The following is a 7,646-nucleotide window of genomic DNA, read 5'->3' as shown; positions in this document are numbered from 1 at the left end:
GATAAAGAGATCAGATAAAGAAAAAAAAAAGAAAAAAGCAGTCTTGAAGAAAAGATGCCCCCTTTAATGTCTATTGTTGATTGTAATTATCAATGAGAGAGAAATAAAGAGAGAGAGAGAGAGAGAGAGAGAGAGAGATTTTCAAGGGTTTGAATCTTATATGATGATGTGTTGTTGATGATTGATTTTTGGTTTTGATTTTTGGTTTTGATTTTTGAGTTTAATTTTTGGATTTGATTGGTAGATTGCTTCAATTTTGTGATGGGTTGTGATGGGTTTGGTAGGTTTTAGAGAAAGAAAGTAGAGGAAGAAGAAGATGAAGGAGGTATGTGTTGTTGATGATTGGTAGTGGGTTTGATTTTTGGTTTTGATTTTTGAATTTAATTTTTGGGTTTGATTGGTAGATTGCTTCAATTTTGTGATGGGTTATGATGGGTTTGGTAGGTTTTAGAGAAAGAAAGTAGAGGAAGAAGAAGATGAAGGAGGTTTTGGGTTTGATGTTCTGTTTATTAGATATTGGTTTAGAACTGCTTGAGATAGAAAGAAGAGGAGGAAGGAAGACGAAGACCAAAAAAAAGAGAGAGGGCAAAACAACGTCGTTTTGTATTTTCGAGCGCAAATAGTTTTAAGCTACCAAACAGAACTGTTAGGATATTCAACACAATTCATTCAACAGGGTTTTTATTTTTTATTTTTTTTGATAATTCTTAGGTTGAAAATCTCTAATGAATCTTGACTGGTCCAACTCCTCCAAGACATGCAAATTTTACTAACCATTCTTCCTAGCTAACTCCTAGATTAATTCAACTCAATAAAAGCTAACATAAGTTAGAAAATTAATAAGATAAAATGTTATATTCAAATAATAATTATTTTATTTTTTCTCTTACTATTAATTTAGTCTATGTTTTTATTATTTTGACCTGGCTAAAAAAGTTTCGCTTTGTGATGAACTTTTTAATTATTTTTTTTTTGCAATTTTATGAGAGAGAAAATAAAATGATTATAATTTAAGTGTAACATTTTATCTTATTGATTTTTTAATTTATTTTATCTTTTATTAAGTTACATTAATTTTAAGTATCTTGTTAAGCGATACCTTAAGTAAATAGATAGGATAGAAAATAGGTTAATTATTTTTTACCAATGAAGAGAGTGTTATTGCATATCTTGTAGTTTTGAGTAATATCTTGTATTTTTGTGTAATGATGGGAATGTTATTGCATATCTTTATGTACCTTTGAATTTCATATCCGACATTCAAACAAAGAATATAAAAAAATGAGACCCACATATTTTTCTGTCCCTGATATACGATTAAATATATATATATACTAGGTATGACCCGTGCCTGAAGGCACTACCAACAATTTTTTTGGTGTCACGTGCTACGAAACTCAATGATAATAAATCAATTCAAAATGGTAAATGTCACTCCGACTTAAAACTTCACATATAAGAAATTAAAATTATTTCTACACATTGAATTAGCGAAAGCATTTATAAATTTCAAATAGTAAATTTCAAAATTAAAGTCCAAAAAATGAATTATGTATTTGAATGTAGCATATGCAAAGAATCTAAAAATATTTGCTAAACTTAAAAGTCCAAATAACAAATTTTAGATTTTTATCCACGTCAAAATGACACACCTATACACTATAGCAAGTTAGAATGTGATAACTTTCAATAGAAGAATGTTATTGAATTCCGTCAAATAAAGGTCAATGAACATTATGATACAAAAGAATAATCCTAACTAACCCAAAAATAAATAAATAAATAATTTAACATGAGAGAGCCAACCAACGACACACTGGTAGAAGCAACATAACCCAATGTTTCTAATATGGATCAATGACCTGCAACAAAATCACTCGCTTAAATTCGCTTCAAAAAATCAATAGCTATGAAAAATCACATCAAAATGCATATGAGAAATCGGAAGAAATTGTAATGAAGAATAATTGCATCAAAAGAAACTGTAACATGAAAAATCGAATCAAAATACATATGAGAAATAGGAAAAACAATAGATATGAATTAAGAAGAATTAAACATAACTGTTATGGTCAATTGAATTATGTATGCATTACTAAAGTAAACAAATGAATAGAAAAGCAAATAATAGTATAGAAGGATCAATTGAGAATGTCGATAAATCATACAAACCTCCAAATAGAATTAAACTCGAATTTTGTAAAGGGAGCAAATAATTTTCTTTATCAAGACTAAGAGAGTCGTGTTATAAGGAAGAAGAATTTTTAAAGGTTGTAAAACCAAACAAAATTAAAATTTTAAACAATTAAAGCTTACCTTGTGCGAAGTATCCATTTTTGGATGATCATGCTCCTTTGAGTTTCCATCCTTGTGATAATGCATAACCCATTTTCTAGTTGAAGCATTATGTATAACAATTAGTAGGCAACAAAAAAAGAATCAAACTTGAAATTAATGTTAATGGGCAAATCTAACTAAAATTAAACCCAAGGTTCATTAAATAAAATTAACTGTACTATTTTTTTAAACAAAGATTACCACCAAATACTTGTGCTAGTTCATTTATCATTTTAATATTTTTGGAATCAAAACCATTTAGAAACACATTTAAATCTAACCCATTTAAAAAAAAAGAAAAAGAAGGGAGATCTGTATTTGCAGTGGTAGAAGCAACCTAAAAAAAGAAAAAGAAGAAAGAACAGCATCAAGAAGACACATCAAGTGAAGGTTAAAAACAAAACTATGTCAATATGCAGCAATTCACTATGCATATCTCTAGTATAGGATGGCAAGACAATTGATCAACATGCCTCATAACCCTTCAGTGATTGTTCAGCAACCTCTTTTCTTTCCTGGTCAGTCTTAAACTCAGCAAGATACCGGTAGTAGTCACCTTTCCTGAATTAATCAGAACATAGAGAAGACAAACTTACTTCCAATTTGGAAAGGAAAGAAATATGAGAAAAATAAAAAGTCACATTCAAGGTAGGCCTCAAACCAAATTGTATTAGTATTAAAAGTATCAACTGATAAAACCAAACGACACTAACTAATGTACTTCAAAATAAATAAAAATAAAAGAAGCACACCAACTAATAGGGGAAAAAAAAAAAATCTAAATCAATAACCAACACAAACAATTATTGCAAAACCAACTCACCATTGACAACAAATTGAATTCATCATGGTAATGAAAAAAAAGAAAAGAAGCAGAGAATAACATTCTAAGCTAGTTTCCATATTAAAAAGTAACAAAGACTAACAATTAATGGTGTTCTACACAAAATGGGAAACCAATATGATTAGTGGTGTTCATACACTATCACCACAACCATATATGTATTAAGCATACTACATTGCAAGTAGACAAACCAGTTTTCTAATCATTGAACCCATACCTACTATTTTCAATGTATTTGATGGAGGTTAGTTTAGTATAGGATGTGAAGACAATATATATCAACAACCAATGTAAACAATTATTACAAAACCAACTTTATATGCAATAGTAGCTTTCCTTGAACTATCTGTTTCAATTTTTGATATATATCATTAGTTTTTCAACTTAATTGGTCTCTAAGTGAGTTACTCGAAGCTTAAAGTAGAGTGAAGAAGATGCAGTTATGATGGCATGACTTTAAGAACATGTGAACATTGTATTTGCCTATGCAAGCCAAATAATGTTTTATGTAATAATTGTAGGCTCTAATAATTAGTAAATGTTTTCATAGTAGCAGAAGCAAAACCAAGGAAGATCTACAGAGTTAATTTTCATCGTTTGATGCTTAATACGGATCAAAAATCATAGATGGGATAATGAAAGCACCCTCACAAAAATCAGACACCTAAACTACAAAACCAAAAATTACTATCAAACAACAAAACAACAAATCCAAACAACTCCTTCAGGATTCAGAATTTAAACAACAAATCAAAATTACAGGCAAGAGCAGAGAAAGTGAAAAGGCAAACAACGAAGAGTGACTAAATCTTACCGGCAAGAGCAGAGAAAGGGAAAAACACAACATAATCAACAACGATCGGGAAAAAATACTGTACAACGAGTTCGAAGTCTTACCTAAATGAGAAACAAATCACATAATATAAATGAGAAAAAAATCACATAATATAAATGAGAAATACAATCAAACCCAAATGAGAAACAAATCACATAAGAATTTAGACACCCAACGAAAACCCAAATAAAAATTTTGAGGCATTTTGGAGACCCATTTTACAAATCACATAGTGAATGCATACAAAAAAAAAAAAAAAAAAAAAAAAAAAAAAACCGAAAAAGAAAAAAAAAATTGAAGCATTCACTAATAGACCCATTCAATAAAAAATTGAAACATTCAATAAAATATAAGAGGGAAAAAAAAAGGGTCACTTGTTAAATGGGCCGTTGTGCCATTGCTCTCCATTTCTTGAAACATTCACTAATAGACCCACACAACACTTCCATTCATTGTCTAACTTCAATTTTTAAGTCTAATCAAAACAAACTAAAACATCTTGTTTTTGAAAAACAATAAAATCAAACATAAAGGCATTCTAAACAATGCTAATTTTTAAAATTACAGTAAAAATGATCACAATGATTATTATCAAAATAGTATGAAATTCAAAAATTAAAATAGAAGACCCAAATTATTAGCATAAAAAAATCAAGTACTCGCTCTTCTTGGTTCTTGCTTCTCTACCGTCTCTGAACAAAAAACATAAACTGCATGTATCTAATAATCCAGAAGATAGCCAACATATAAAATGAAGCCTAGCTAGTAAAAATGAAGCCAAGTTAAACAATAGATAAACAACAAATTATTGACAAATCCATCAATGGAAGGCAGACCAATTACCTAATCAACCATTGTAGCAAACAAAGCCATAACAACTTTTTATGAGCTAATCAAACACACCTTCAAGCCAAGGCATATGTACCTGAAGCAAAAGGAAGAATAAAAAATATAAGCAAGCAAGCTCCATTATCCACTATCCATTATCTAAAATCAACTCCATAAAAATTGCCCACTATTTATTATTAAAAATAAGATCCAACTCCCATTGATTGATTCACCAATTTGAATATACCTATATTTTTGTTAACCTTACCAAATATCCAAGGCATGTATCATTCACTATTTGGGGAGAATGTAGAATAAACTATAATGGATTCACTCACTAAATTTTTTTTTTTTAGTGTGTGTGTGTGTGTGTGGGGGGGGGGGAATATATAATAAACTATAAGATAACTTTGATCAGTTAGGATATTCACATTACCAACACTAAGTGCATTCAAACATGGTTAATCAAACTCTCTGTAAGAAAGATTGTTTAGTCATTTACTTGGCTTGATAGAATCACTTACTATTTGAACAAAAAAAAAAGTATATAATTATGTAAGAAAATGAACTATTTTAATTGAGGTATTTTACAGAACATCCAAAATTTGACCATCAAAAACAACCGCCACAACTTTCTAGCAAAATTTGCAATTGGTTACCTGACCAAAGGTAATGTTGAAGAAAATAACCAACAATTCTATAGCAAAATTGAATGCTTATGTGTCATGAAATGTGAATCTGAAAGGTTCAACTAAATGCAAGTAAAGAAATGATGTCTATTCCTAACAAAGAAAAAATATGCACAACATCATTGCAACTTAAACCTAAACTCAGAAAACCCACATAGAAAAATCGCAAAAAAATAATAGAACACAGACCCAGAAGTAGAAATCAAGAGAAGAATAATATTGGTAATTGGATGATTCCCATTATCCAAAAGCAAGTTAAAAAATTATTGGGTTGATTCCCATTTCTCCACAAAATCAAACCGAAAAATCTATATATGAGAGAGGATACCATCAACTGGATTTGTTGTGTGTAAATTCCATTTAAACATTTTATCAAACACTTAATAAGCAAGGAATATAGAATGGTTAATGGGTAACTCAATAGAATGGTTAATGGCACAACAACCATTCAATGGAGTAACTCAATACAATAGTTGCACAAATTCCTACTAAAGAAAAATCAATACAATATAGAATGGTTTCGTGTGTATATATTATCTGTATAAGAAAAATCAACAAAACAATACTCACAGTCTGATTTTGGGAATTGTTCTTTCTCTACTCCACTAATGTTCAAATTAATGTACACCTATGACCTATGAGTAAGCTAGCCAACTGAATTCAACAATTTCAAAATGTATGTATACATATTTTTCCTCTTGGCTGGGCAGAATCAGCTAGATCAATACACAGGAAAATAGAATTTCATATATATATTCTATTCACAAATTAGTAAGACTAAGAATATTGACACAGAATGAATTTAATGAATCAAGGATTCGATATAAATTAACATGAAACTGTGAAATGGATAATTGTAGAGTGATTTAAACTGTAGCATTATTGCCTTAAAATCACAGTTTATTGCCTTAAAACATGTGATTTAAACTGTAGACAATTTTAAACTCACAAAAAATATGTGATTTAAACTGTGAAATGTATATGTGATTTAAACCCACATGGGAAAGCTAACCAACTAAAGGCAGCTAACCAACTAAAATTAATGTACACCTATGAGGAAGCTAACCAACTAAAGGCAGCTTCTCCAAAATTTACATATACATTTTTTTTTTTCTTGGCTGGACATATTAGGCCAATATACAGGAAAATAGAATTTTAACACACAAAATTGTTTTCCCTTTAACATGCCAGGTATAAGAAATTAACAAAACTCACCGATTATGAAATGTAATGAAAACAATACTCACAGTTTAATCTCACAGTTAAATCAACAAAACAATACTCACAGTTTGATCTCTGTGGCTTCAAAGAAAAAAAACAAAAAAAATCTGGCTGCTAATCACCCATAATGAGAGAGAAAAACTGACTCAAGGTTGGTTTCATTGAAAACCAAGGGCTGGAGAACCTCACCAATTACAGATTCTGGAGAACCTCAAACAAAAGATTTTGAACCTCACCGATTACAGATTCTTGATTATGTTTGTTGCCGCGATGTCGCCGATTTGGACCCCGCGATGTCGCCGATTAGCACCCAACAAACTCTCCAATGCGAAGTCGCCGGTTAGCACCCCTGCGAAGTCGCCGATCTACTATGTTTTCGGGGGAGATTGAAGATGAAGAGTGAGCTCTGAGAGTGAGAGATGAGGGAGACAACTCAATTTTAAATTTTGAATGAGAGAGAGAGAGAGAGAGAGAGAGAGAGATGGATGGATGGATGGATGGAAGGGAAGAAGGAACCCAACAAAATGTATTTGTCTCTTTGAACACCGTACGATTGATCACCAATGTAAATCCACCATTGAAAATGTATTTGCCTCTTGGACATTTTTTAGCCGTTAGATTGAGTCAATCTAATGGCTCACATTGTGACAAAGGGACAATAGTCACATCAGAATTCAAAAACCATTCTTACTTATTATATAGATATATATATTCCCATTATATACCCCAATTAAACAAGGGCTTAACTCAACTTTTGTTAAACAGTTGGGAGGGAATATAACCTACCTAATCTGTTTTTGCCATACGGTAGAGTCCAGGATTGTCATTTTTCCTAAGATGGAAGCAAAAAAACCGAGTAAAAATTTTGTGGAGCACGAGGTTTAATTTCTAA

At 30.6% G+C, this 7,646-nt stretch overlaps 1 long non-coding RNA gene across 3 annotated transcripts; it reads right to left on the bottom strand.

Annotated features, from left to right (window-relative positions):
• Positions 1-1,667: 1,667 nt before the first annotated feature.
• LOC145789607 (uncharacterized) lies at positions 1,668-7,431 on the bottom strand. 3 transcript variants are annotated; one of them, XR_014327706.1, is made up of 5 exons: positions 6,991-7,431; positions 4,860-4,941; positions 3,996-4,078; positions 2,317-2,898; positions 1,668-1,862 (listed from the first exon to the last, which is right to left on the bottom strand). It is a non-coding gene; the product is annotated as an uncharacterized LOC145789607 (long non-coding RNA). The 3 variants fall into 3 exon arrangements; XR_014327707.1 differs by having other exon boundaries at positions 1,668-2,674; positions 2,811-2,898; XR_014327705.1 differs by having other exon boundaries at positions 1,668-2,898.
• Positions 7,432-7,646: the final 215 nt, after the last annotated feature.

Source organism: Camellia sinensis, chromosome 4, assembly GCF_055761805.1.
Source record: "Camellia sinensis isolate YWXY chromosome 4, ASM5576180v1, whole genome shotgun sequence".
NCBI classification, from domain to species: Eukaryota; Viridiplantae; Streptophyta; class Magnoliopsida; order Ericales; family Theaceae; genus Camellia; species Camellia sinensis.
Note: the sequence above shows the minus strand (reverse complement) of the source record. Positions and strands in the feature narration are given on the sequence as shown.